We start from the raw sequence: 26,934 nt of genomic DNA, 5'->3' as shown, positions 1-26,934 counted from the left end.
ACAAGCTTAAGATAACTATCATGTCAGAGGAAGGTATATTTATCTTCTAAATGTGAAATTTAAGTATGATAAAAATGTAAGTATTATAGCATAATATGCAACTACCAATATTCAACAACAACAGAGTAATAATCCTACTATAACTACAGTCTGGTTCCTCATCCTAAAAACCCTTTGAATACAAGCAATATGCATTTATATTTTCAGAATTAGTTCACCCCCAAAATGAAACTTTTCATTGATGAGAAGCTGACAAACAGGATGACTAATTCTAAATGGTACAATATTTCTTCTTGAGTTTTCTTGAGTCCAAATATACTGACAGCCAAATTTCAAAACTGAAAAACAATCTTAGGATGGGAACTTAGATATAGTAAGTAGGCCCAATTATTGTTCTCTTTGAATGAAATTTTCAGACTTTGCATATTTTTGTAGAGAGCTTTCAAAACAGAAGTAACACCGTGACAAGCTGATTCGATTAAATCTCGCTCTGATGCCAGGTTAAAAATGCAAGTCCTCAAACGTGGGTCTCTCATTCCCCATCAAGACAGCCTTTCAGCAAGTCATGGAAATTACTGTTCAGGAAAACTTCAAGACTATAAACAAATGTCTTCGGTTCTCCAATTTGAGTCCGAATGCAACAAAAACCGCATTTACATTTCTTGCCATGTAAGAACAGGTGGCCTTAATATTATTAATAAAACCAATATTTTTTTGTCTCTAATCAATAGTGTAAGTAATATACATCCAACTGCTTCTTCAGGAAATAATCTCATGTCATCATAATACTAAGTAGAAGATGTATAGAAGATATGCAGACACAATTTGGACTGAATACATTCTTACCTCAGTATTACAAGAGTATGACTGAAGAAGTGGAAGAAGGAATGAGGAGATGAGGTAGAAAATGAGGAAGAGGAAGAAGGAAGTAAAGGGAAAAAATATCTTTTACATATAGATATACTATGATTTATACATAAACGTCAATGAGTGATAAAAGTAGCCTAACAGTAATTAAGTAATTCAAGCTAAAATAATAAAATGCCACATTTCACACTTAAGTTACTCACAACTTTAAAAAACATTACAACACCCATTGCTGGTTAGATTTTGGTGAATTTGATCTTGTGGTAGCTGATGGGTGGCCCTTTTTAAAAGGAATATGGACATATGTATCAAAAGCAATAGTCTTCATCCAACACTTTGACTTTCCACATCTCAATAAACAAAAAATCCAAAATATAGAAAAAAGTTGTATGTACAAAAGGGTTCATGTTAATTTAAAAAAAATTATCTGGCTTAAAACTCCATACTGCATAATTTGTCATTTTTTTCATTCTTATGATGCTTCTGCTTGTGTCTTTTCTTTCACCTGGACCATAAACTCCTGGAGGGCAGCAACTGCATATTCTCTGTCTCTCTGTATACTGCAGCTGTTCAGTACTCATTATTAGAAAGGGACAAGTCAAATCAGACGGCCAATGAGCAAATGATGTTCTTTTCCTAAGTGTTCAGATTATGAAACTGGAGGGTAATTCTAGATGTCTCTTCAAATACTCTTAGGAAATTCTGACTTTATAATGTAGACCTTTATAATAGATGAATTCCTGGCAGAATGCTAGTGCTTTATACCATTGTTTTTGTTTTGTATTTTTTTTTATTTCTTTAGCTTTGTTTTGGTCTTTTAAAGATCGGCACCTGAGCTAACAACTGTTGCCAATCTTCTTTTTTTGTCTTTCTTCTTCTCCCCAAAGCCCCCCAGTACACAGTTGTATATTCTACTTGTGAGTGCCTCTGGTTGTTCTATGTGGGACGCCACCCCAGCATGGCTTGAAGAGCGGTGCCAAGTCATGCCCAGGATCCGAACCAGCGAAACTCTGGGCTACTGAAGCGGAGTGCATGAACTTAACCACTCGGCCACAACGCTTGTCCCTCTTTTGTTTTTTTAAGTATGCTTTTTGGTGAGGAAGATTGGCCCTGAGCTAATATCCGTTGTGAGTCTTCCTCTTTTTTTCTTCTTTCCCCTCCCCAAAGCCCCAGTACATAGTTGTATACCCTAGTTGTAAGTCATTCTAGTTCTTCCATATGGGATGCTGCCATAGTACAGCTTGAAGAGTGGTGTGTTGGTCCATGCCCAGGATCCTAATGGGTGAACCCTGGGCCACGGAAGAAGAGCACATGAACTTAACCCCTCGGCCATGGGGCCAGCCCTTACCATTGTTTTAATGTATTTCAAAATACAGGCCAGGAGCTGGCCCTGTGGCCAAGTAGTTAAAGTTCCACAATGCTCCACTTTGGTGGCCCGGGTTCCTGGGTTCAGATCCCGGGCACAGACCTACTCCACTCATCAGCCATGCTGTGGAGGCATCCCATGTACAAAATAGAGGAAGACTGGCACACATGTTAGCTCAGGGCTAATCTTCCTCAGGCGAAAAAAAAAAGGAAGATTGGTAACAACAGATGTTAGCTCAGGGCCAATCTTCCTCACCAAAAAACAAACAAACAAAAAGCCAAAAAGAATGAAAGAAGAATGAGTTCTCGGAAATTAAAAAATTTGATTGCTAAAAACACTAAGGAAAGAGTTAGAAGATAGAGTCAAAATCTCCACAACATAAGGACAAAGAAAGGAAGATGAAAAATGTGAAAGAAAGACAAGAGACTCTGAGGATCACTCAGGGGATCCAACATCTGACTGACAGGAGCTCCTTTAAGAAAGAACAGCAAAAAACCAGGAAAACACTTCAAAATAATAAAAGAAAACGTCCCAGGGCCAACAGGAGATGTAGTTTCCAGATTACTCCAAGTACCAGTCAGAACTAATAAGACCCAAACATCATTATGAAATTTGAGAACACCGAGATTCAAAGATCCCGAAAGTTTAACGGGAGAAAACAACACTGAACCTTGGAAAAAAATGATTTTTTTTTTAAAGTCTTGTGTTTCTTCTCCGAGCAAGAAAAAACAAAGATCAAACACTTCAGGGTTAAAAATCGTATAAGAAGGTTATAAGCCAGGTTTGAAGCAAACTGAAGGTTGTATGGTTTCAATAAATTGATAAAATAAGGAGTCTTCATTTGACCCTTTGCATTTGACCCCTTTCATAGAGAGGGACAGGGGTCATGAAATTGGCCAAGAATGTTATCAGAGCATCTTGATTGACTCTGTAATGAACATTACTTGCGTAGATACAGCATGAACACTGGTTAGTACTTTTCAATTTTTAGCATCAACGTGAATCCATATCATGGGAGACCTCATAACAGTTACAGATTAGACTTGCTAACAACTTCGGGAATGTGAAAACAAAGGTGCAGTTTACACATGTTGGAAAGTAGAAGTGCACAGAGAGCTAGAGAAACAGATAAGGTGCCTTTCTCTTCACCTCATGAAGTAGATTTTTAAATATACCACGGTAAAGCTATCCAAGGAAACCCGAAACAGAGTTTTCTCAAAAAGTGATACATGCATTAAAATTTGGTATTGAGGAAAGGACACAGAAACATGTATGTCAATTGGGATCGGTGTTGGGATTGTGTTTGATTTTCTGTTTTACATTTGATTCAAAGTCACTATATTAGTAATTGATATTAAAAGTGAAGCAAAGAAAAAAGAAACACATGCTATATATTTGTCTCGTTTATAGAAGGCATTTCTAGAAACACATGAAGTACTACTTGAGTATACATAGTACAGCAGACAGAAACTCTGGCATTTAATTTATAGGCCAGATAAGATTATTTGCATCCTAATAGTATACCCCACAAGTGATTTCTGAGCATCCTGAAGGCCCATTCTGGCATGAGCTCATCTTTAGAGTGCCTCTTTGCTTACCATGAACTTTCTCATCCCAAATCAAGAGCAAACTAACCAATGCAATGACTGCCGGAGGGTCTTCCTTCAAATGCTGGCTTTGGTGGAAAGTGAACAGTTCTCAAAACACTCAGTACTGTCCAGTCAACTCAAAGAACTGGTAACCCCACTTCTTTTCAAACTCTTTTGTTTTTCAACATAAAATGGTCTTCCTTTACTTTCATCTACCTACACTTTTGTAGGACTTTTCTTCTAAATATTCAGGCCACTTTATGTATATATTGATTGTCCTTGTGTAAAGAAACCATTTTGCAACTCCATGAAGAGTGGAAAGGTGAGCACCACTAATCTCATTTCTGAAATGGACAAACAGGCACAGAAGTTCAATAGCGACACCATCAGAATGAAGCAGGATCAAAATTCCTGTCTTCTGACTTCCCAGACAGCTTCTTTAGGAGCCACAACCAAGTTATTTCATGGCATTTTAATGATATTAGTCTAGGAGTTGATAAATTCAGATCAGAACAGTTACACACAACTTAGAGTACACGGTCATAACGGATTTCCAGTCCTCAGTCATAATTCAACCTATTTGAAAAATAAGATGGACAACTTCAGATTCAAATTTAAATAGATACATATATATCTCTTTCTCTAAGTTTCTCTCAAAAGAAAACTACAGTTTTTTCATTAACATTTGAAATGAAGTAGCTTTTACATTGACACCAAAAAAGAAAAAAAAATAGGAGAAAAGAGAGAAGGGGAAGGAAGGAGGAGGGGAGAGGAGGGGAGGGGGATGTCCGTTCACATCTTTCAGCAGGATTAGAGTAAGCATCAAACTGAAAACTGCTTCTCACCATGTTTTTTCATCAACTTCCTGCGTATATCATGAACTCATATTAACACGAGGGAAAGTAAACATACAGGATAAGGAAAAGAGGAAAAGTTTAGTAATGAAAGCACCAGTAACTGAAAATAAGTATATTCAAGTTTCAGGATTTACTGAATATTTGTCCTTCTCAAGATTCTGAGGGTTACAAAAACTTCAAGGGAAAACTAAACCCAAATGAATAATGAGTTTTTCCTTTGGGGGAAAAGTTTACTGTAAACAGAATTGTAAGGGAGGGAAGAACAAAAGTGGCTCTGAAGAGGTTCTCTCACTAATTAAGCATGAAATCACCTTCAGAGTGGTCGCACTGGCTGGCCCTGTCGATCCAAGAGTCAAGAGCACCCTGGAGGAGTGGTCCTCTCTGCCAAGTGAGCCAACTTGTCTAAGTAGAAAGTACAGCCTGGGAACTATCCCCCAGAGGAGGGGGCTTTGCTTACATTTCCTATCAGCAAGCAGACGGGAAGCATTCTCAGCCTGACAAAGAGGGAAGCAGAAGCCAAGGCTAAAAGTAGATTGCATGTCTGAGGTTCTAACATTGAAAGAACGGAAACCATATGGGAATTACTTTATTATTCAACTGGAGCCTTCAGGTGGCTTTCAATTAAAAGGAATATTGTCAACCACATCCCCAGGCACCCCCCTTTATTTTTTTCCCCCTTCTACACTCCCTCCTCCTCTATTCTTTTCAAATTTCACAAGCTCTGTGATTTAGCAGTGGAAATTCCCTAAATATAAATTAAGCATTATGTCCACCCAAGAAATTCTTCTTGGCACTCAATCAGTAGTTTGGCATTAAAATCTCTCATGTGACTCTTGGGAGAGTAAGTTAATGTGTATGTGTATGTCTGTATATGTGTGTGTGTGTGTGTGTGTGTGTAAGACAGCAAGAGAGACAGCAAGAGTGTGTAAACTTTGAATTTTCCATCTTTAGAATTATTCTCCATTATGTAAAGATATTCGTTGAAAAGTATACATACACAGGGTCAGAAGGGATGTAATCTCCCAAAGAGATTTAACTGTACTGAATTGTAGGTCATATCTCTAAGAAATGACACCCAGTTTTTGTGTAATGGTAACTAACTACCATGTGTAGAGATCTCCCACCACTGCCGCCATCAGCACTGTGAACATCCCCTCCACAGCCCAAACATCTAGGCCTTAATTCTGCAACTCTAAAAAGATAACGCTGACTCCATTAGTCAGGACAGGTTGATAATGCTGCAGCAACACTCTACCCGCTCTACCCTCAAACCCTAGTGACTTGTAATAACCAAAGCTTACTTCTTACTCATACTACACGTCCAACCCAGGCCAGGAGATCTTTCCATCCAGGACCATCAGAGATCAGACTCTGCGGGCTCCATCTCAACGGGTATTTCCACTAAGGAGGGTGGAAGGGGATGAAGCAAATCCCACAGTGACTCTTAAAGCTTTATCTGGGAAGTAACATATGTGACCTCTGCTGAAGTTTCATGGACTAAAGCCATTTACATGGTCTTGCCTAACCTCAAAGGGGGCTAGAAAGTGCAACTATACTAAGTGTCCCCAAGGAGAGCAATCGATACATTTGTGAGCATCCTTGATGACCACTGGAGTCTTACAAAAGTTTAAAAAAACAAAAAACTTTGGAGAGCCCATAAAGACTTTAACTTGATTCTCAAGGTGCCTAGATCCCATCTTATTTTTACTTATATTGCTAGCCCCCAGGACAGAGAACTCAGTGTCTGCTTGACAAAAGAATGAGAGAGAGATTGGACAATGTGCCCATGACAGTCTTTACTCCTTTGGACCCCAGGGTTAATTTGGCAGGTTAAGAAATTTCTTTCTGCTCTTAGAAACAAAGATAACAGAAGAAGTGAATGAATGATGCCATCTATGTTCTTCAGGTGCTTCCCAGGGTCTCTATAGGACAAGAGAAGGGTGCTCAGTCTCAAGTAAGCTTGGTGAGACAGAAATTCATACAGATATATGGAGAGCCTTTGCTTGCTAGTCATTTAAAGAGGACCAAGAGATTATTTTATCACTCACCTCCCCTTAAGGCAGATGCAAATTTTCTCCCCATTAAGTACTTGAGGACAGAGTATTCCATTTTCATATGAGTAAGTCTCTCTTCACTTAGTACATACAGAACAGCAAAAGAATGTCTGCATAAATCTTGCTTTCCCAAGAAACAGTCCAAAAAATGTGTTATCTAAGAGAGAAGCCCAAGGTCAAATGGGAAAGAATACATAGAAGAGGAACCTTATTTTCTCTAGCTCAGAAATAACTTTCCTAGAATTCCTTCTCTGGTACATTAACCTTGCCCTACCCCCTGAACTTTTAAATGGGAACGAGTGAAGGAAATTTATTGGAAGGAGACTGGGGAGGCTTTTTGTAATGTTAGAATACTGCTTACTGTTTACTAGATACATGGAGAGACTTAAATAAAAAATTCATGCCAAACAGTATCTGTACAAGAGACCAGCTGTTCTTATTTATTCCAACAGACATGGTTACACAGGACTCCAAGCTCTATTATCCAGGCTCGGCAAACTACTCTAGCAACAATTACATGGGTTTTCAAGCATTTCGGGTTGCAGAACAAGGCCCTCGTTTTACAGAGAAGTGCCGAAGACAGTTTATTCTAAGACGAACTCTTAAATTCTACCTGAAAACTATCAACTCTGATCAAGAAAAATAGATCTCACCACAATGCAGTCTCAGCTCCTCAACTGCTTTCTTTGTCCCGGTCATGGCCAAGACTAGCCAGGACACCCTCACCTCCACGCTCTTCCTTGATCACGGACACGTTCCAGTGAAACAGGACCAGACGCTGATGACCCCAGTTTAGCGTAGACTTTCAGCGGTAAAGCCTGAGTGAATTCATAGCTCTTCATCTTAGATTGTCTTGGGGTACAGTCATCTCATTTAAAAGGTTTGTGAGCACTCTTATTTTCTATTTTTGGGTCAACATCAATGAAAGACTGAGAACTAAATAACCATGAGGAAGCAGCTCTAAAGAGTCCTGGCTTCTAGCTATTGAAGGGGACTCGTGAAATACTATAACTACAATAATAACCGACATTTAGTGAACGCTTTCTAAGCACAGATTCTGTGCTAAGAGCTTTATCGTCTCACTTAAACCTTAAAACAATCCTACGTGCTGTGCCTAGTGACTTCCTTCCAAAGAGGACAGTATGAAAAAGGGGAAAAATGAGTAACTCTACAGTGGAGAGGCCTGGCAAGTATGACCTCATCCAGTTGATGCAGGTCAACATCAGTAGTGATAAGCCATGCTGATAGCATATACCCTTGGTATGATGTGTTCAGAATGGTGATTCCCCTCCCTGGTCTTCCTCTCAAAAACCCATAACCCAGGCTAATCCTGAGAAAAATATCAGACAAATCCCAAATGAGGGACATGCTACAAAACACTGACCCGTACTCCTCAAAACTGTCAAGGTCACCAAAAACAAGTCTGAGAAACTGTCACAGATCAGAGGAGTCTAAGGAGAGATAGCATCCAGGATGAGATCCCGAAACAGAGAAAGGACATTAGGGCAAAACTAGTGAAATCGAAATACACTGTAGAGTTTAGTTAACAATAAAGGACAGATGTTGGTTCCTAGTTTTAACAAACACACCATAGTGAGGTAACATGCTAACAATAAGGGAAAGTAGGTGAAGGACATATGAAGACACTCTTCCAATCTTTGCAACTTTTTGGTTAATTTAAAGCTATTCTAAAATAAAATTTATTTAAAAAGACTCTCTGAGGATGATGCTCTTACCTCCACTCTAGAGATAAAAAATTATAGGTTAAATGGCATCCAAAGTTACAAGCTAAAGAGCAAAGAACTTGCTCAGATATGTCTACTGCGCCTTAAGCAACCAGTGGAATAGAGCTGTAAGATAAGCCCTTGCATAAGATCTATTAAAATGACCTTATGCCAGATACATGCTGAGAAACTTAAAGTATTTATTTCATTTACGTTCTTCATAATAACGCACTTTTATTTTACCACACACTTTTAAAGAAAGGGACCATAACATTATTTCTAAATATTTCATCTTTATTTTCATCACACATTTCAATTACCCAGTCAGTGCCATGTGATGATCACATTTAAACAAAATTAGCTTAAGATTTTGCCAAAATGTTGACGCTTCAATAGTCCATAAAAGAAAAAAGCATTGGCCGGTGGCCACTTCCCTCCATAAGGCCCTATCCTTCCACCACTCTCCCTTGTCACCACCCACATCTTCTCTTCTGATGCTGGATATTTCGGTGCTGGTGAGCTCAGCCTGCTGCTGTAACAGGATGAGGGGGTGACAAGCTAGGGTGCCCTTCAAAAGGAAATGACAACATCCTCATAAGGAAAGACTAGCGTTCACTTTGGGTTTCTACAGATTCTGAGAGAGACAAGATCCACTGTGGCTGCTCCAAAAATCTCAAGAAAACTCAATGCCCTCTGAAATGTAAATTCTAACAGTGTTATCTACCAAACCAGTGTTTCCCACAAAGTGAAGCCAGCCTCTCTGGGAAAACTCTAACATCCTCCCAAGAAGGTTCGAGTCGTCCAAGACATATTCTTTCTTTCCCTGAGATCTGCCAAAATCAGACAGTAGGATTCAACAAATATTTCTAAATACTGTACTTAATATATTGTTCCCTGTGAGAATATAAAATGGAAGTGATCCAGCAAGTAAGAAAACAGGCTTCCTTTTGTGTGATTAGATTAGCCTGCCTAAAAACACAGTTTTTTCAATCTTGTTCTATTTACAAGTGGGGTTTTTTTTAAAGGCAAGTGATTCCTTGAATCATTGATTTTCTCACTCTGAGCTCATCTCAGGAATAGCTAAAACTCTTCCCTTTATATTTCACATTATCCCAAGACAATCAGTTCACGGCACCGTATCTGTTTTAACATGAGAGAAGGATCGAGACAAAAAGGAGGAAGTGAATATGACAAATTTTCCCACAATATCACAGCAAAACAGCAGTGGAGTAACAGATGGAGCTAACTCTCCTGATTCATTGGACAATGGAAATAGAAGCAGATACCAAGTTTAATTTCTTCCCTTCACCAATGGGAAAGAAATGAAGAAAGTTCAAGAAGCCAGAATCAATCCCCCAGACACACACACACACACACACACACACACACACACACACAGAGCAAATTGGCAAATTGATACTCGTCCAAAACAAACCCTTCTTCAAGAATTTTGCTATCTTTATAGCTGAACTCATGAAAAATCTTTTCATTTTGGAGCCCTGGGTAGCTCAAGTTGAAATTTTTAAATTTCTAATCTCATACCAGAATGAGAGGTCAAAGGGTTGAGAGGCCACATGGAAAGTTATACTTCTAGGATCATTGCAGTCAGATAGAGCCTGGGCCTCAGAAGAAGACTGCCCTTTGGGGATATTCGTGGGAGCTCAGAGAAGCATTTAAACTTCGAGATGAGTAGCTCAAGTCTGTCCGAATCCTGAGCCCCCTCTAGTCAGACATCCCTAGTCTAAACCTCCTACTTATATCCTCCACAGTCTCAACATTCTAGATGACAAACACTGAATTCATCACACTAAACTCCCACCCTTGAAATCCTGTCCTAACTCCTCAAAGGACACCTGCTGAACATTAAACTCAGATTGAATTTCAAAGCCAAAAACCCGCAAAATAAGGAGAGGTCAGATTTTTCAAAGCACTTGCCGATAAGCCTTTTTAGTGTCCTTTAAAGTGTTCATGAACGGTGTCAAGTTTTCCCAGTGATTTTTGTATCTGCTCTTGGCTCTCCAGATGTCTGAAATTGCCAACTGTCCACATGGTCGGAAAAGTTTAACCATGTGACCCAGTAGAGAGCAGACAAAACACACATGTGAAAATGAAGCCAAAGGTCACGGTTTCATCTTAATATGTACATGTCCATATTCGAATTTTCATACTAGTGTTACTAACTTTGTTAGTAAAGTCATATTAATCAGCATAGCAAATAGAACTCCATCAGCCATTTGCCATGTGAAAAGCACACAGCAACACAGCAGAGCCTCATACAGTGCCTGGCACACATATATTGTTGAACTAATCAATTGATAGTGTTTGACATCTTCTGCTGAACAGTTATCTACGGAAAAAAAGAAAAGCTTTCTCCTTTACTGGTCTTCACAAATATTTCTAGATAACTTTTACATTTAAGATGCTATCTCCATGATTGCCTTTTGTTATATTTAATACATAGGTAATTCATATGAGTATTAGAAAGTTGTTAAGAACAGACAGGCAAAATAAAGACATGCAATTACTCTCAAGTCACCTAGAAATAACAACTTTTAGGTTTCTATATAATCTCCCAAACTATTTCCAATGCCTGCACATTCATGTATGCAGGCAACACAGGTATTTTTTAAAAATAGGATCATAGAAAAATGACATTATTTTAATGCCTCATTTGGTATTTTATTGTACATTTCTACTGTAATTTATTTGACCACCCTAATACTCTTTAGACATTTATAATAAAATAAATGAAAAGTAAGTTTGTGATAAAGTGTTCTTGTAATAAAATCATTTTACACATGTTTGATCATAGTCTTAGAACAAATCTGCCTAGAAGCTGTATTGCCAGAAATATGAATAAGCAGATTTTGTGGCTTTTGACCTTATATGTTGCAAAATAATCTCCAGATAGTATAAAACATTTTCCCCCAAGTAGTATGTTTTTTCCAAACCTACAGTGACACTGAATTTTATAATTATTCTCAAACGTAGCCAGTTTTGATAGTTAAAAATTGTATCTTGTTTGACTTTACACTGCTTAGAGAGTGACTGTTCACATATTTAAATACAAATAATATGCATAATATTTTGAAGCATCAGCTTGAAGGGAGACTCATAGTCAGTATCATGGACAAGCATCTTTGAGCAACTAATAACTACTAAAAAGGTACAACGTATATTGAAGTCCTAGTGTTAACTGTTCCCATCTTTTTTTTTAAGATTGCTCAAAACTTTTGGAGAAATTTCCTAAAACTCAACACACATCAAAATGGTTCAACTTAAGATGAGACACGCTTGGGGTTTTTATTTTGCCTTTTTTTTACTAGCACCTCATCTTACAGACACTTAACAACTTAGAAGTTCATATTCTCTCATTATCTCAGGGCCCACTTAAGTTTTGCTTTAAATTGGTATGTGTATGTGTGCATGCACGCACACACATGTATGTACATATATGTATGTACACACATTTATACATATGCAGATATATATTTGATTGACATATAGGTACCCACACATATAGACATTACACCTTGCATTTTCCCCCTTAGTCTCAGTAAATCAGCTACTGGGATGCCATCAGCTACAATTGCTCTGTCTCACAAGGAGGAGGGGCTTGTCTTAGCTCTGCGAGGAGGGGGCAGCCCCACACAATCATCATAACTGACATCTATGGGCAAGACGCCAAGGTACACCTCAATCACGTGCGCCTGTTGGAGAATGCTCACTCACGCACCTGCTTCAACGGTGTGAGTTCAGCCTGTGGGTTTTCCTTGATTGATGTTGGTATAACTGCTTCACGTTCTCTGTGGGTGAAGGGAAGTGGGCTCTGCTCAAAGCAGTTTGTGGTGCTTCGCACTTCCACTTGATATGACACAAGGAACAGCAAGTTACAGAGGTGGGCGCATGCGCCTGTAGGCTCTCCTCGCCCTCCATGATAGACCAACAGGGGCACTCAACCTTAAAATAAAACAACAAAAAAAGAGGCTTTGAAACCAGGAAACAAGCAAGCGAAGGAAGCATCTGTCTCTTTCACTCTGAACAAACCTCCTGCCATGAATCTCACACACACACACACACACACACACACACACACACACACACAGACCCCACTACCCCAACCACCACCATCCAGAGGACCATTGATTGGACTACCTCCAGGCCTCCTTAGAGACTTCTAATTTTTCTTGACTAAGCGAGTTTGTTACTTGCCCAAACTACAACAGTATTCATGGAAGCATTCTGACCCACAAAAATAGGGGAAAAAACGCCCACGTGAGCAAACTTGACAACTTGCAACAAGGTTCAGTCTATCCCAACTAAGAGCAGGTTGCAATAAATCATGTCCACGCGGATGGTTGTTCATCTTTTCACAGCCATTTCTTATTTTTGAAACAAACATGAAAAAAACTGATTTTGGATCTCCGGTATCCCACAGCCAAACCCAGTCTGCCATGCAGACCCCCAGATGAATGTTCTGGCAAGACTCCAATGGATTCACTCACTCTCACACTGTGCTCTCCTTTCAGTCTCCTGTACTATGAGATTTGAGGCAATAACTCTAACTTTAGAAAAAACTGATAACAAGGAAAATCCAAATAGAAAATACCTGTATAATCTAGCAAAGGATATGCAAAAAAATTCACCAATTGAATACCAAAACACTCCTAGCTTTTCAAACCACTCCATACACGCAGTCAGAGGACCTGTAGAGGTTCCAGCAAAACTACAATAATTGTATTTGATTGAACTAAGTAAAATTGTCATTTTTGTATAATTGAAATAAAGACAATTTCATATGGATCAACCTAAATATTTCCTCACATTTAAACATGCCAAAATACTTTTGGTGATTTGGACAAAACGTTTATAAAGTACAGAGAATCATCATTTTTTTCATCCTCTCATTTTCAGCCACACCCTCCTCTCGTCTCCTTCCCTCTTTCTCCTGACCTCCTCCCTCAACAGTGTCAGGTGGAGGCGGGGAACAAGGAGGGATCCTGAGTCGTCACCTGGAACCAGATCTGGGTTTGGGCCAATTTCAAGATCCAGAGGCAGACTTATGCTTCCATTCATAAATTTTTTAAAAATAGGGCTCTAAAAATAATGTTTTCTCCTCTCACGTCTTCTGTTCCAGGACGTTCTCTCCTAATAATGACATTCATTCATCCAAGGTGGGTTTAAGACAACACTTGAAAACATAACTGGTTACACCACCACAGCATTTGATTTCTGAACTCTATAACTGAGATAACCCCAAATCCCTTGTCACGTTGACATCTGTTTTCTCCCACTGGTCCCAGAACCGTCTTGACATTGTCTAGCCACCTTGTCGCCTTCTTTTTAAGAAGCCTCCACTGGAACCCATGCGAGTTTTCCAAACACCTTCACAAAGCGTAAGAGGAAATTATTGTACTGTTATCTTTTACCATTTTGAGACAAGAGTATGCATTTAAGGGAAATATCCACATCTAAAGGAAACCCATCTTTGCAGGAAGTAGAAAAATAGGCGGAAAACCCTGTATTTCTCAACCACATATATAATAACCAGGAAGCCCCTGCCCTCAACCTAGTGTGGCAGCCAAATGTGTGCTGGAACCTTCTGATAAATGTCAAAGGTCAGGCATTAGAAAAATGCCAAAGGAATGTAATAATGTAGAAAAAAATCCTTTGAAATTTTCAAGATTCTGGGAGCACAAAGTGGTGATAAAACGCTGCCTTCCATACACTGCAAGCCTAACAAAAACTAAATTTAATTCCCACTTTTAAGAAAATATATTAATTGATTTAGTTTTCTCATTTCTGTACCTTTCCTTCCATGAAGATTCTGAGTGTCTTCAGTCCTCAGGGTGACTATCAACTTGATTTTGAATATAATTGGGACAAGGATGGGGAGACAGAAACTTCAAGAGTTTAGATCCAAAATTACAAAGTCATAACCCAGTCAAAACGAAACCAAGGGTCTACCTAATGTGACCTAAATTTCAAGATTTTTCTCTCATTAGACAGTGCCACCCTTAAGAGCTCAGTTTCTACTGTATTATTCCCTTAGAGACACTGTAAATTTTATATTACAAGACAAAAACAGAAATATGGGAAGCCCAAGTACATAATCCCCTCATTGTCCTGAGTAGTAGAGGTGTTTATCTGATTTTATAACATGGTCAATGTGACTCTAAAGAATTGGTATCCATTCACCCATGATACACAGCACGTGAAAATTACAGCAATGGCTAACATGTGTAGCAATCCTATGACACACATACACAGCTCTGTTTCAGGGCTGTCGAATATGCTATTCACTTAATACACTTTGCAGCCACCATAAGAAGTAAGGAACCATATGCCATCTTGCACATGAAGAAAAACACTCAGAAAAGTAAGTAATTTGCCCAAATTGGCAGAGCTGGTGGTGAAGCTAGGATTCAAACTCAGTTCCTCCCCATCCCAAAGCCTCTATCTGTTCTCTCCTGAACTTCTCCTACAGGGGCCAATCAAGAAGTAGCTGTGAGGGTGTGAGGTGAGGACTCTAGTGGGCAGCGAAGCCCCTGCTGTACCCACTCAGGACACATATGGGGCAGCTGTAACTGAGACTCAGCTGGTATTTCCCATGGGAGACCGCAGTGCTAGGGAAATGAGATCTGGCTTCTCTGGAAAAATCAACCAGATCTTTAAATACTGGCAGCTAGTTCTTTAAATACACACACATCCTTCCTTGTATGGGCAAATACAACACATGTGAAGGCTGAATCAGGCTCTGCAGGCCACTAACTAGACCATAGCCACCCTACACCGCATTGAATCCCATTTATATACCCACCCGGAAGCCACACGATAGTCCAAGTCCAAAAGTTTCAATGCAGCCCTTATTAATTTATATTACAGTTCCATACACTTTGCAAATCAAAACTCTCCTTAAAACTACGAACAGTTTCAACGGACTGAAGAGAAGCGCAAGTTTTAATAAGAGTAGCATCTATCTTAACACACATTCAATAGCTGCAAAAGAACAGTAAATACCATCACAGCCACTAAGCAGGCAGGTCCAATAGCAGTGACAGCAGCCCCTGGGTTCAATTAGTCCAGCCTTTGCCTGATCTACAAACCAGTGAAAATCTCAGAAAGGTAGACCACAAAGGCAAAAAGCACCCGCAGGAACCACTATCTCATAACCTTTCTTGTCCCTCTTTCCCCTTCAAGTTTGATGATTTGGCAGTTCTGGAACTCTTCCGAGAGGAGTCGGGACTCACTCTGCCAGCCCCAGCTGTTCAAAACTCAGCCCAATCTGTTCCATACAGTTGGCTGTATTATAACAATAATGTGGCTACAGTTCACCTTCATTTGCTGCAAAGATCATTAACCGTCCCTCAGAGAGATATAGCATTAAAGAGAGTGCTCGAAGCATAATAAATGGAAGTCTCTGGGTAACACAGTTCAGAAAAGCTAAGATGATGCCAGCAAGGCCACTTGACACTTTCTATAGTCAGAGAAAAGGGAAGAAAACAAGGGCAGGATGGATGGAAAACCAGAAAGAGAAGAAAAGAATGTGCCTGGCTAACATGTACATTCATGTGAAGAGAGAATAGAGAGGAAATAAAGAAAATCTGAAAGACAACAGGACATTTAATGTCAAATCGCAGTAGAGACAAGATCCTACTTGTCTGGCAGCTCAAGCATTCTACTGTAGAAGTAAGTTTGGAAGGAGAAGGAGAACAGAGAAAACGAATTGCAATCCTCAACAGGAAGAATGCAATATTCTGGACAATTTCTAGTCCTGTACAAGACGGTGAATTCACTGAAACCTGTCTTTAAATCCTGTATCTGACCTCCCATTCATTAAGCTGCTGAATTACTGTATAGAATGGGCATGTCTCTTCATTCAATGCATGCATTCAGTTATTAAAGTCTGACATGAGCTGCATTTGAATCTTGTTCTCCAACCACACCATCTTTCCCCCCAATAAACCTGCACTATGAAAGCACCCAGGGAACAGGGATCTTCACAGAAAGTTTGCACGTTATATAAACATCTGGAAGTTCTTTAGTGGACAATGAGAGCACCAAAAATCAATACTTGTTCTAAGTGAGTTGCAACTGTAGTATTAATCCAAACCAAATTCCAGCCAATAAGGGATAGATTATTGGTGGTTAAGTGGGAATTCTACTGGCAGGCTCTATCTCCTAAGGATTTACTTTCTTTGGAATACACAACTAATATATTTAAAAACAAAAACAATAGCCCCCCCTTACTCTGCATCTTCACTATTTTCTTTACCTTCTTTTCCTTAGTCACATTTATCCCTAGAGCAGTGGTTCCCAGCTGGGGGCAATTTTGTCCTCCATGGTACTTTTTTCGTCGCACGCTGGGGGAACGGGGTGCTACTGGCAATTAGCAGGTAGAGGCCAGGGGTGCTGCTAAATTCTACAATACACAGGAAAGCCCCCTACAAGACAGAATTATCTAGCTGGAAATGTCAATAGTGAGGAGGTTGCAAAACCCAGCCTGAGAGCTGTTTCAAGGGTGAAACTCCCTCCTGTGGATACTCTCTATGGTTTTTAGGAGCAGTAGGGCAGAAGGATGTTTAATTCTAAATGACATCTTGCTGCCATTAAAATACCTTCTTCTCCACTTAATAGTAACATTTAACAGAAACAAAAAGGAAGGTGAGGGACAGAAGTTCAAAATAAAATTAGAATCACGATGGAACCCTGGTAAATCCTATTATACACCAAACTTTGCCTAAGTCTCCAACCAGTGATTTCATTACTAAAATGTAAAAAAAAACAAACACAGACACACACACAAAATAACTCATCTAATTCAATTCACCCAGAAAGTAGTTTCGAAACATATGGACCCAGGGTCCGGCTGGTGGCGTGGTGGTGAAGTTCACATGCTCTGCTTCAGCAGCCTGGAGTTCACGGGTTCAGATCCCAGGCTCGGACTTGCAAACCACTCGTCAAGCCATGCTGTGGTGGTATCCCACATACAAAATAGAGGAAGACTGGCACAGATGTTAGCTCAGAGGCAATCTTCCTCAAGCCATGAGAGGAAGATGAGCATCAGATGTTAGCTCAGGGCCAATCTTCCCCACTAAAAAAAGTAAAAATAAAACATATGGATCCAAAGACAGCAAAAAAAAAAAAAAAATTCAACTTATAAAGCGGAAAAACGGCCCTGGCCACCTCTTGCAGAGAGACACACACCCACACACACATACCAGAAAACCCAGAAGACTCTATGTTAAAGCTCTCATACTGGCTTTGAACAAAAGAACCTCACCTGAGGGGGGAAGAAAGCTGGGATTTAACTCTTTCCTGAAAGACGAGAGACAAGCCCCACAATGAGACCTGAAAACTTATAAGCAGTCTTTGATGTATTCGTCTGTCCTCTGCCCAAGAGCTCAGTGGAGCCATCCAAACATTTACGGTGCTTGGTAAAAAATAATTTGCTGTGAGGTAATTTAGTGTAAGCTCAGGTCATATCCCCATCTTGCCAAATAAACAGAACTGCCAACAATCCTTTCCTGCTGCTTTAGCCGTCAGACTGATGTGGCTGCTCACCTGGTTGGCTCCCTTCTTCCCACGGATCCTCACTCGTTTCCTAGGGGTTTTAAGTGTGTGTGGCAGGCTACAGGAAGGCCTGATATGCTTGGGCTCTTTGGCTTTTCTGGATCCCTCTTGGCAGTCACACTTGGCCTCAACTGGGAAGCAAAAAACCAAAAGGGAGGTGCAGTCTTTAACAAGGGGAGAGCTAAGACTTCCCAGCCTGAGGAGAACGTGTCCTGCCCTGTCAGGATGGGGAAATCGCTTTTGAAGTCGAGCCCAGCCTCCCCAGTGCAGACCATCCACCAGCTATTGTTCCAGTGGAGACTTCCACCCGACAAAAGAGAGACACGATGACAAAGGAATTCATTCACTGCCTATTGAATGCTCACCATACACAGGTCCTGGGAGCAGGGAAAACGGACTGGGGAAAGGCCTGTGTCCTCAGAGTAGAAGAAAACATTCCAAAGGAAATCTTATTGGAACAGACTTTTTTTGGCTACATATTCCCTCTTAAGTGAACAGAATATAGCATACAAATTTGGTACCTTCATTTATGAAATTGTCCATGTGTAACTTAAAAGAAAAACATGGATCCAGTTTTGTGACCATCCTAGCCACTCCCTAGATCTAACCTTAAAGCTGCTTTTGTAACCACTGTTGACAGAATCTCTCACCAGTGTGATGGAGATAATAGCAGGTTATTCATCTCCGGTTTTAAAAAGCAGAAAAAATTAAGAGCAGAGGGACGGGATCATTTTTACCGTAACCAGGTCAATTAAGGAAACCTTTACCAGCCAATATACTTATACCCTCTGGAATGTATTAAAAAACCAAAATCCTGTCCATTTCAATCCCAGAAGGAAAACATGCAGAAAGCAGCAGTATTCAGCAATGGGCATTGAAAGTATTTTCAAGTCTGGGCAGAATTCTAGAAATTACTAAATTAGCCAATGATGTTATGTTGAACAGAACTCTCATCCTTAATGTAATTATATTAAAACTCCTGAAGATTTCTTTCCTCAAAATGCTTTCCTCTGATCAAAGGAAGTTAGAGTGAGAAGAAAGGATGTATGGACAGGGCTAGAAGACCAGAAGAAAGGAGAAAAATAAGGCTCACAAAAACCATATCCAAATGCACAATTCAGTAGTTCATTTTGCAAAATGGTAGATCATTCATACACTTCTGTTTACTTATGAAACTAAATTCACTCATTATCCAATACTACCTTGTTAGATTTATTGAATAAATCATAAAAATTTAAATCACAAAATGAACTATATACCAAAATATGGATTTTTATTGGACACCAAGAATGTATTTTCTCCTCAAGTGAATTTTTCTGGAAAAAATACAAAATTGATCATAGCACCTCCAAAGCATCTTCTGGTTTCCCTGAATGAGAACGTTGTAAACAGTGTAATCAATTACACGTGTGTGTGTGTGTGTGTGTGTGTGTGTGTGTGTGTGTATGCATGTTTTTATTTTTATTTTTTTCTTTTTGAGGAAGATTAGCCCTGAGCTAACATCTGCTGCCAATCCTCCTCTTTTTGCTTAGGAAGACTGGCCCTGAGCTAACATCCATGCCCATCTTCCCCTACTTTCTACATGGGATGCCTGCCACAGCATGGCTTGACAAGCAGTGCGTAGGTCCGCACCTGGGATCCGAACCGGCGAACCCCAGGCCGCCGAAGCAGAATGTGCGAACTTAACCGCTGTGCCACTGGGCTGGTCACTATTTATTTATTTTCTACATCATTTTCTTATAAAGTTTTAGCACCATGCTCTTTTGTCTTACACAATCATGTTTGGGACACGCGGCTAGTTTACTAAGCAAAGTTAATAGTCAGAATCAAGTTACTTGACTATAGCAACCACTGGCAGGGAAATTTTATTTAAGGACATATTTTTCTTGGAGTCAGCCCACTGGCGTAGCGGTTAGGTTCATGTGCTCCACTTCGGCGGCCCAGGGTTTGTAGGTTCAGATCCTGGGCACGGACCTACACACCGTTCATCAAGCCATGCTGTGGCAGCACCCACGTATACAATAGGGGAAGATTGGCAAGGATGTTAGCTCAGGGACCATCTTCCTCAAGCAAAAAGAGCAAGACCAGCAACAGATATTAGCTCAGGGCTAATCTTTCTCACACACACAAAAAAGAATATATTTTTCTGAATAGATACAGTGAACACTACGTTTCTGTGAGTCCTCTTTGAGAATATAAACAAACTGTCTGTGGATGCCCGTCAATGACAATCCTCCTGTAGTTTGTGGAATCTGTGATTTATGCAGGAAAATTATTCACTTCCCTGATGACCACGGAGAAGTCTGCTGAATTTTAAATAATGTAATTGAGGAGACAGTAAGTCAAAACATATAAAACACCCCTCCTACTTCTCTTAGCCATCTGCAAAGTTTCTTAGAAGCACAAACTATTTAACACTGCGTCAGGCAATTTTATGAGTTTCCCAGGAATTGTAAGTTATTTAAACATGAGTATTTTGCTGTCTTGATATAAAACTCCAAATTAGCAAATTTAAGGTACAAACGGAGGAGCTGCCCTCACCGACACGCCATCCTTATCCAGTATGGCTCACAAAGAGGCCAAGAGAACCGGCAATCGGGCATTTAGGTAGTGATCAAAGAGACATATTCTAAAGGCGTAGCAGAAAAATCTAATTTCCTGAGGAAAATAAATACGAAAATGCCATAGAAACAAACGGCAGAAAACCTTACATTCCACTGTGTCATAGTAGGCAGCTTAGATTTCCCCTACTCCCTCAGGATGATTAAAGCCTGATGTGAAAAACACCTACATCTAATGAAATCTTTCAAGTTAACCAGAAAAAGTAAAACACACACTCACACACACACATAGACACACATATACACACAAACAAAAGTAACAAGCAGCAGTCCAGTTTTACCCAGTAATAAATGAAGACTGGCACGGGAGATCCCTGAGCCCTGAGGGTTGGTGGCATTTCCTTCATAAGTAAACTAAGCTGGTTACAATGTTCAGTCTTCTAGCTGTGAGATGCTAGTTATTCCTGTCCTTTGGGTGTCCCAGGCTTTGGGGTACTCTCATCTCCTACACCCTCCCTGCTCACCTTCACCTACCCAAGCCTACTATTCATAGATCTAGCTCAACTGTCTGCTCATGACCACAGGAGGGCTTACTTCCTTCCTCCTTTGTGCCCTGACAGAACTTTCCATTCTGCTAATGAAGCACTTCTCAAATTGCATTGTGACTAGCTGAGTACACGACCCTTTCTCCCACCAGAATCCAAAAACGCCTTCAAAACAGATTCAGCAGCTCGTCTATCTTTTGTCCCCAGGGTCTAGCAGAGGCTCTGGTATATAGTAGGTGTTCAATAAACAGCCATTGCATTAAGTGTGCCAGAGAAATATTATCCCAAAGACTAAAAGAAAAAAGGGTAGAAAGAGCTTGCATATTTTGACCCTCTGATCATTACACTTAAAAGGATTCTAAAGACAGGATATTTTTAAATATCAAGGAAAATATATTCCCAAACAGAAAAAGAGAAACAATTCCATGTAAATTGTCACAAGGACAGTGGACATGATAAATTATAGCTAGGAAACTCTAGGCCTTTGAAACCTATGCAGTATTTCCTTTAATTTGACTCTTTCATCTTTCATGAGATTTGTTTTTCCATCACTGAGTGGTTCCAGCTGAAGACTAAGAGGATGCAGGGACACCTATGTGCAAAGACACAAACTCGCCCACTCTCTCCAAAAATTCCGGGTCCCTATGCCAAGCTCAAACTCTGATTTCCTGAAAGGGTGTCCACAGAGCGTTTCCGAACCGTTCCAAACAACTTAATCCTCTCCCACTCTCTATGCCTTGACTTAAAGTTTACAACTACTGTCCTAAAAAGCGTGCGCTGCTTATAATTAATGACAAAATATGACAGGCTTGGAAATACACACACAAGAAACAACTGCCTAAGTCCACTGAGGCCAAGTCCAGGTTCTCAGGGAGCCACAGTTGCTGGCTCATCAGGCCAAGAGGCAGCACTGCAGAGCGGCTGTGGAGCTACATTACTTGGATTTGTACCCACAAACTTTGGGAACACGGCAAGTTATGAATCCTACTGTGCCTCAGCCTCGGCAGCTGTAAATGAAAAAATAATGGTGCCCACCCCACAGGAGCATTGCACAGAGCAAAAAAGTTAATAGAGGTGAAGCAAATAGACACCTATGTGGCACATGTTAAGCATCAAATAATACAGTTATTGTTATAGGGTCATCTGCGTATGGCCTTGGCTTTTAAATGATTGCTTTAATAGAACATCACAGAAGATGACAAAATGCTCTTCCTGAGCAGGTCTCCACCACAAAATCACTGCCATTTTGAGCATATGGCACAGATAGCAGTATAAAAAGCTCATCCTAAAATATTACTATTTTAGGGCATCTACAGGGCATGAAATTGTTGAAGGTTTTGAAAGGAAATACAGTTGTAGTATTGGTTTTACTACTAAAACCCATGTGATTGCACAAAAAAACACCACCTTTTTGAGCCACATACAACCGAATAAATAAGGAAAACACTATGATGCTTACTAGCAATACGTTCGGAGCCAGGTCGCTTGCCTCCCTGAGCCCGCTGCCTTACCTGTCCAGTGAGATTAGTTACTGTCACAATCATCTTCACCAGAGCTAATGCTTCTGACAAAATTTAGGTGATGTATATGAAAGCATCTAATACGCAGATGATCCATGCAATTGACAAATTTTTATTCCTCTCAGTTTCTATCTAAATCTGTGAACTTTCTGGGATTCACACAACAGTTTTCTAAAACTCTTACTACTTTCTCTCCCTTGCACATTGGATCAGGTCTGAAAGAAAAAAAAATTCTAAAGAAAACAACTTTTTTTCCCCGAAAAACCCCAACCTAATCTTCCTAATGAATGTGTTCCCTATTTCCTTGAGTCAAGAATATCTGTTGCAGGGGGCCAGTCCCACGGCCGAATGGTTAAGTTCGCACACTCTGCTTTGGCAGCCTTGGGTTCACTGGTTTGGATCCTGGGCAGGGACCTACACACTGCTCATCAAGCCATGCTGTGGTGGCATCCCACATAGAAGAACTAGAATGACTTACAACTAGGATATACAACTATGTACTGGGGCTTTGGGGAGGAAAAAAAAAAAAAAGAGGAAGATTGGCAACAGATGTTAGCTCAGGGCCAATCTTCCTCACCAAAAAAAAAGAATATCTGCTGGAGTAAGTACATGAGGGGACTAAGAAGGAGTGAACAGTCACCACAAAACCATGCAAAAAAAGCCAACTATGAAAAACGCAATGCTAGTATCAAGTTAACTGTAAAGAGAAAAAACAGTGACCTCTCTCCCCTGAGTTTGGACTTAGCAGACAAAGGGAAATCAACGTATAACATGATGCTCATTTTTCACTTTGAAATAGATGGTGAGCAGTATCTGAGAACACCGAATTATATATCCTTCGAGATATTTCTGCAGGATTAGATAAGACCAAAAAATATATAATACTGAGCATGTAAGTAATCCAATAAAAACCAGATTTTATGTTCTCTCTCCCCTTCATAACTGAGCAACACATAAAATTAAAGATTGGACATAAACTTCAAAGAGATTTGTGTATGGCCTTTTCTAAAATTAACTTTTAAATAGCTTATTTGTGTCCCAAATCTAACATTAAAATTATCTTTGTTTGTGGCCAAAGTGTTTTGATATTAGATAATAGGAAAAGAAGAATTTACCACCTAATTAGATGACAAAGGAAGAGAGTATTTCTTAAACTCCAAATATCCTAAGTTCATATACTGCAAATCCAAATTAGCCACAGTAAGTAGTTCAAGGAATAGATCTAAATTCCTGACCCTATATGATATTTACTTACAGAGTATTAGAAATGAAAACACAAGTCAATGTATTCAATAGATTCTTCCTTTTTTTCTTTTAGCCTTTAGAAGACTAAGATTCGGAAGGATGATGTGATTTGACCAAGTTGGCACAGCTAATAAACGCAGCATGGGGATTTGAGCCCAGAGTTTTCTAAATCTAGCATTTCCCTTTCGCCATCAAACCATGCCTCCTCTGAGAATACACACTCACAAACGAGAGCTGTGGAGGGCACCATTAGAAGACCAGATTGGAGTCTACTAGCGATGGTCCTTGAGAGTTTGCTTTTTACAGTCATGCATCACATAACGATGTTTTGGGCAACAACAAATCACATATATGACAGTAGCCCCGTAAGATTAGTACCATACAGCCTAGATGTGTAGTAGCCCATACCATCTAGGTCTGTGTAAGTACACTCTAGGATGTTCACACAATAACAAAATCGCCTAACAATGCATTTCTCAGAATGTATTCCCATGGTTAAGTGATACGTGACTGTATTCAAAAGGTGTAAAGAGCCACTGAAACTGTTTACTAGGAAAATAACATGTTCAAGAGGAACAGAAATGTTACCTATTACAGATAGATACAATTTAAAAAAAGAATTGAAACATTTCTCCCTGTAACAATGCTTTCTGGTCAGATGCTGACCTCTTTGATTAACAGCTTCAGATACATTGTTCAACAAAGAGTTGGTCAACAAGTCACTCTTCCCAACTTTCCAAAATTTCTAGGATACATCATATTTATCATTTCTATCTCCTATATCCAGACTTTGCCTCCAACAACCATTTTCCTATATTATGAAAATCCAAGGTCAGCTTCTGTGAAATCCACTAAATGCATTAAAAAAAAAAAAATGAAATAACTCAGAATAGCCAAGAATATGGAAGGAGAAGAACAAAAGAGGGAGATTAACACTACCCAAATTCAAGACTTATTAGAAAGCTACAGTAATCAAGATAGTTGTGGTACTCGCAAAAGAACAGACAAACAGATCAACAGAACAGACAGCTCAGAAACAGACCCATAAATATAGTCAACTGATCTTTGACAAAGGAGCAAAGGCAATACAATGGAGCAAGGGCAGGTTTTTCAACAAGTGGTGCTAGAACAAGTGGACATCCACATGCAAAAAGAAAATTGAACCTGGACAAAGACCACACACCTTTCACAAAAATTTCTCAAAATGGGCCACAGACTTAAATGTAAAACACAGAACTATACAAATCCTAGAAGCTAACATAGGAGAAAATCTAGATGAACTTGGTAAGGCAATGACTTTTTAAACACAACAACAAAAGCACAATCCACTAAAGAAATAATTGATAAGCTGCACTTCATAAAAATTAAAAATTTCTGGTCTGTAAAAGACACTGTTGGGGCCAGCCCAGTGGTGTATGGTTAAGTTCACACACTCCACTTTGGTGGCTGGGGGTTCATGGGTTTGGATCCCAGGTGTGGACCTACACACTGCTCATCAAGCCATGCTGTGGTGCTGTCCCACATGCAAAATAGAGGAAGATTGGCACAGATGTTAATTCAGGGCCAATCTTCCTCACCAAAAAAGAGACAGAAAAAAGACACTATCAAGAGAAAGAGAAGACAGGTCACAAATCAGAGAAAAATATTTGCAAAAGATATCTGATAGAACACGTTGTATATCCAAAATATACAAAGAACCCTTAAAACTCAGGAATAAGAAAATAACCCAATTAAAAAGTGGGCCAAAGACCTTAACAGACATCCATCAAAGAAGATACACAAATGGTAAATAAGCAGGTGAAAAGATGCTCCTCATCATATGTCATCAGGGAAATACAAATTAAAATAATAATAAAGATACCACTACACACCCACTAGAATGGTCAAAATGTGGAACACTAAAAACACTAAATGCCGACAAGGATGTGGAGCAAGAGAAACTCTAAACTCTTGCTGGTGGGAATGCAAAATGGTATAGGCAGTTTGGTAGTTTCTTATAAAACTAAACATTCTCTTATCATACAGCAGTTGTGCTCCTTGGTATTCACCTAACGGAGTTGAAAACTTATGTCCACACAAAAACCTGCACATGCATGTTTAGAGCAGCTTTATTCATAATTGTCAAAACCAGAAAGCAACCAAGACGTCCTTCAGCAAGAGGATGGATAAAGAAATTGTGGTACATCCAGACAATGGACTACTATTCAGCACTAAAAAGAAATGAGCTAGGAAGCCATGAAAAGACATGGAGGAAACTTAAGTGCATATTACGAAGTGTAAAAAAGCCAATAGGAAAAGATTAAATACTGTATGATTCCAACTCTATGAAATTCTGGAAAAGGCAAAACTATGGAGACATTACAAAGATTAGTGGCTGCCTGGGTTTGGGAAGGTGGGGAGGAATGATTATGGAGCACAGGGAACTTAGAGGGCCATGAAAATACTCTGTATGAATCCATAACGATGGATCCATGTCAGCATACACGTGCCTATACCCACAAATGTACAACACCAGGAGTGAACCCTAATGTAAACTATGGACTTTGGGTGATAATGATGTGTCAGTGTAGGCTCGTCAGTTGTAATAAGGGTACCACTTTGGTGGCGGATGCTGAAAATCGGGGAGGCTATGCATGTACAGTGGCAGGAGGTATATGAGAAATCTCTGTACCTTCCTCTCAATTTTGCTGTGAACCTAAAACTTCTCTAAAAACTAAAGTCTATTTAAAAAAGGAGAGAGAACAAAAGAAGAATGAAATATAGTCATACTGATATTTACAATTTTAATCTTCCTAGAAAAAATGTATAGCACTCCTTATCCTCTTAGATATAGTCAACATAAGATATATTCATAGACAACCAAGCTCCATGACATGCTGTACAGAAACAAACGATTTCAGGTGGAGGACAATAATGAAGGGTAAGATATGCATGAGTAAAAAACACTTATTCATTTAAAGGGTATACTTGTATACATAGGCAGAAAATTGAAACAGCTTTTAAAAATACTCACTCACTGGCAGCCCTGGTTAT

The 26,934-nt window shown here is 39.6% G+C and overlaps 1 long non-coding RNA gene across 5 annotated transcripts in view; it reads right to left on the bottom strand.

Moving 5' to 3' along the window:
- Positions 1–26,934, bottom strand: part of LOC103555097 (uncharacterized) — a 363,041-nt gene that overhangs the window by 31,681 nt on the left and 304,426 nt on the right. For 4 of the 5 annotated variants that reach the window (XR_011529644.1, XR_011529643.1, XR_011529645.1 and 1 more), the window contains one exon: positions 12,194–12,417. The exons of the other annotated variant lie outside the window; for it this stretch is intronic. This is a non-coding gene — a long non-coding RNA (uncharacterized lncRNA). The remainder of the gene's footprint in view (positions 1–12,193; positions 12,418–26,934) is intronic. 5 annotated transcript variants of the gene reach the window in all.

Source organism: Equus przewalskii, chromosome 19 (assembly GCF_037783145.1).
Source record: "Equus przewalskii isolate Varuska chromosome 19, EquPr2, whole genome shotgun sequence".
In the NCBI taxonomy this organism is placed as follows: Eukaryota; Metazoa; Chordata; class Mammalia; order Perissodactyla; family Equidae; genus Equus; species Equus przewalskii.
The sequence above is the reverse complement of the archived record's forward strand: the minus strand, read 5'-3'. Positions and strand labels throughout refer to the sequence as shown.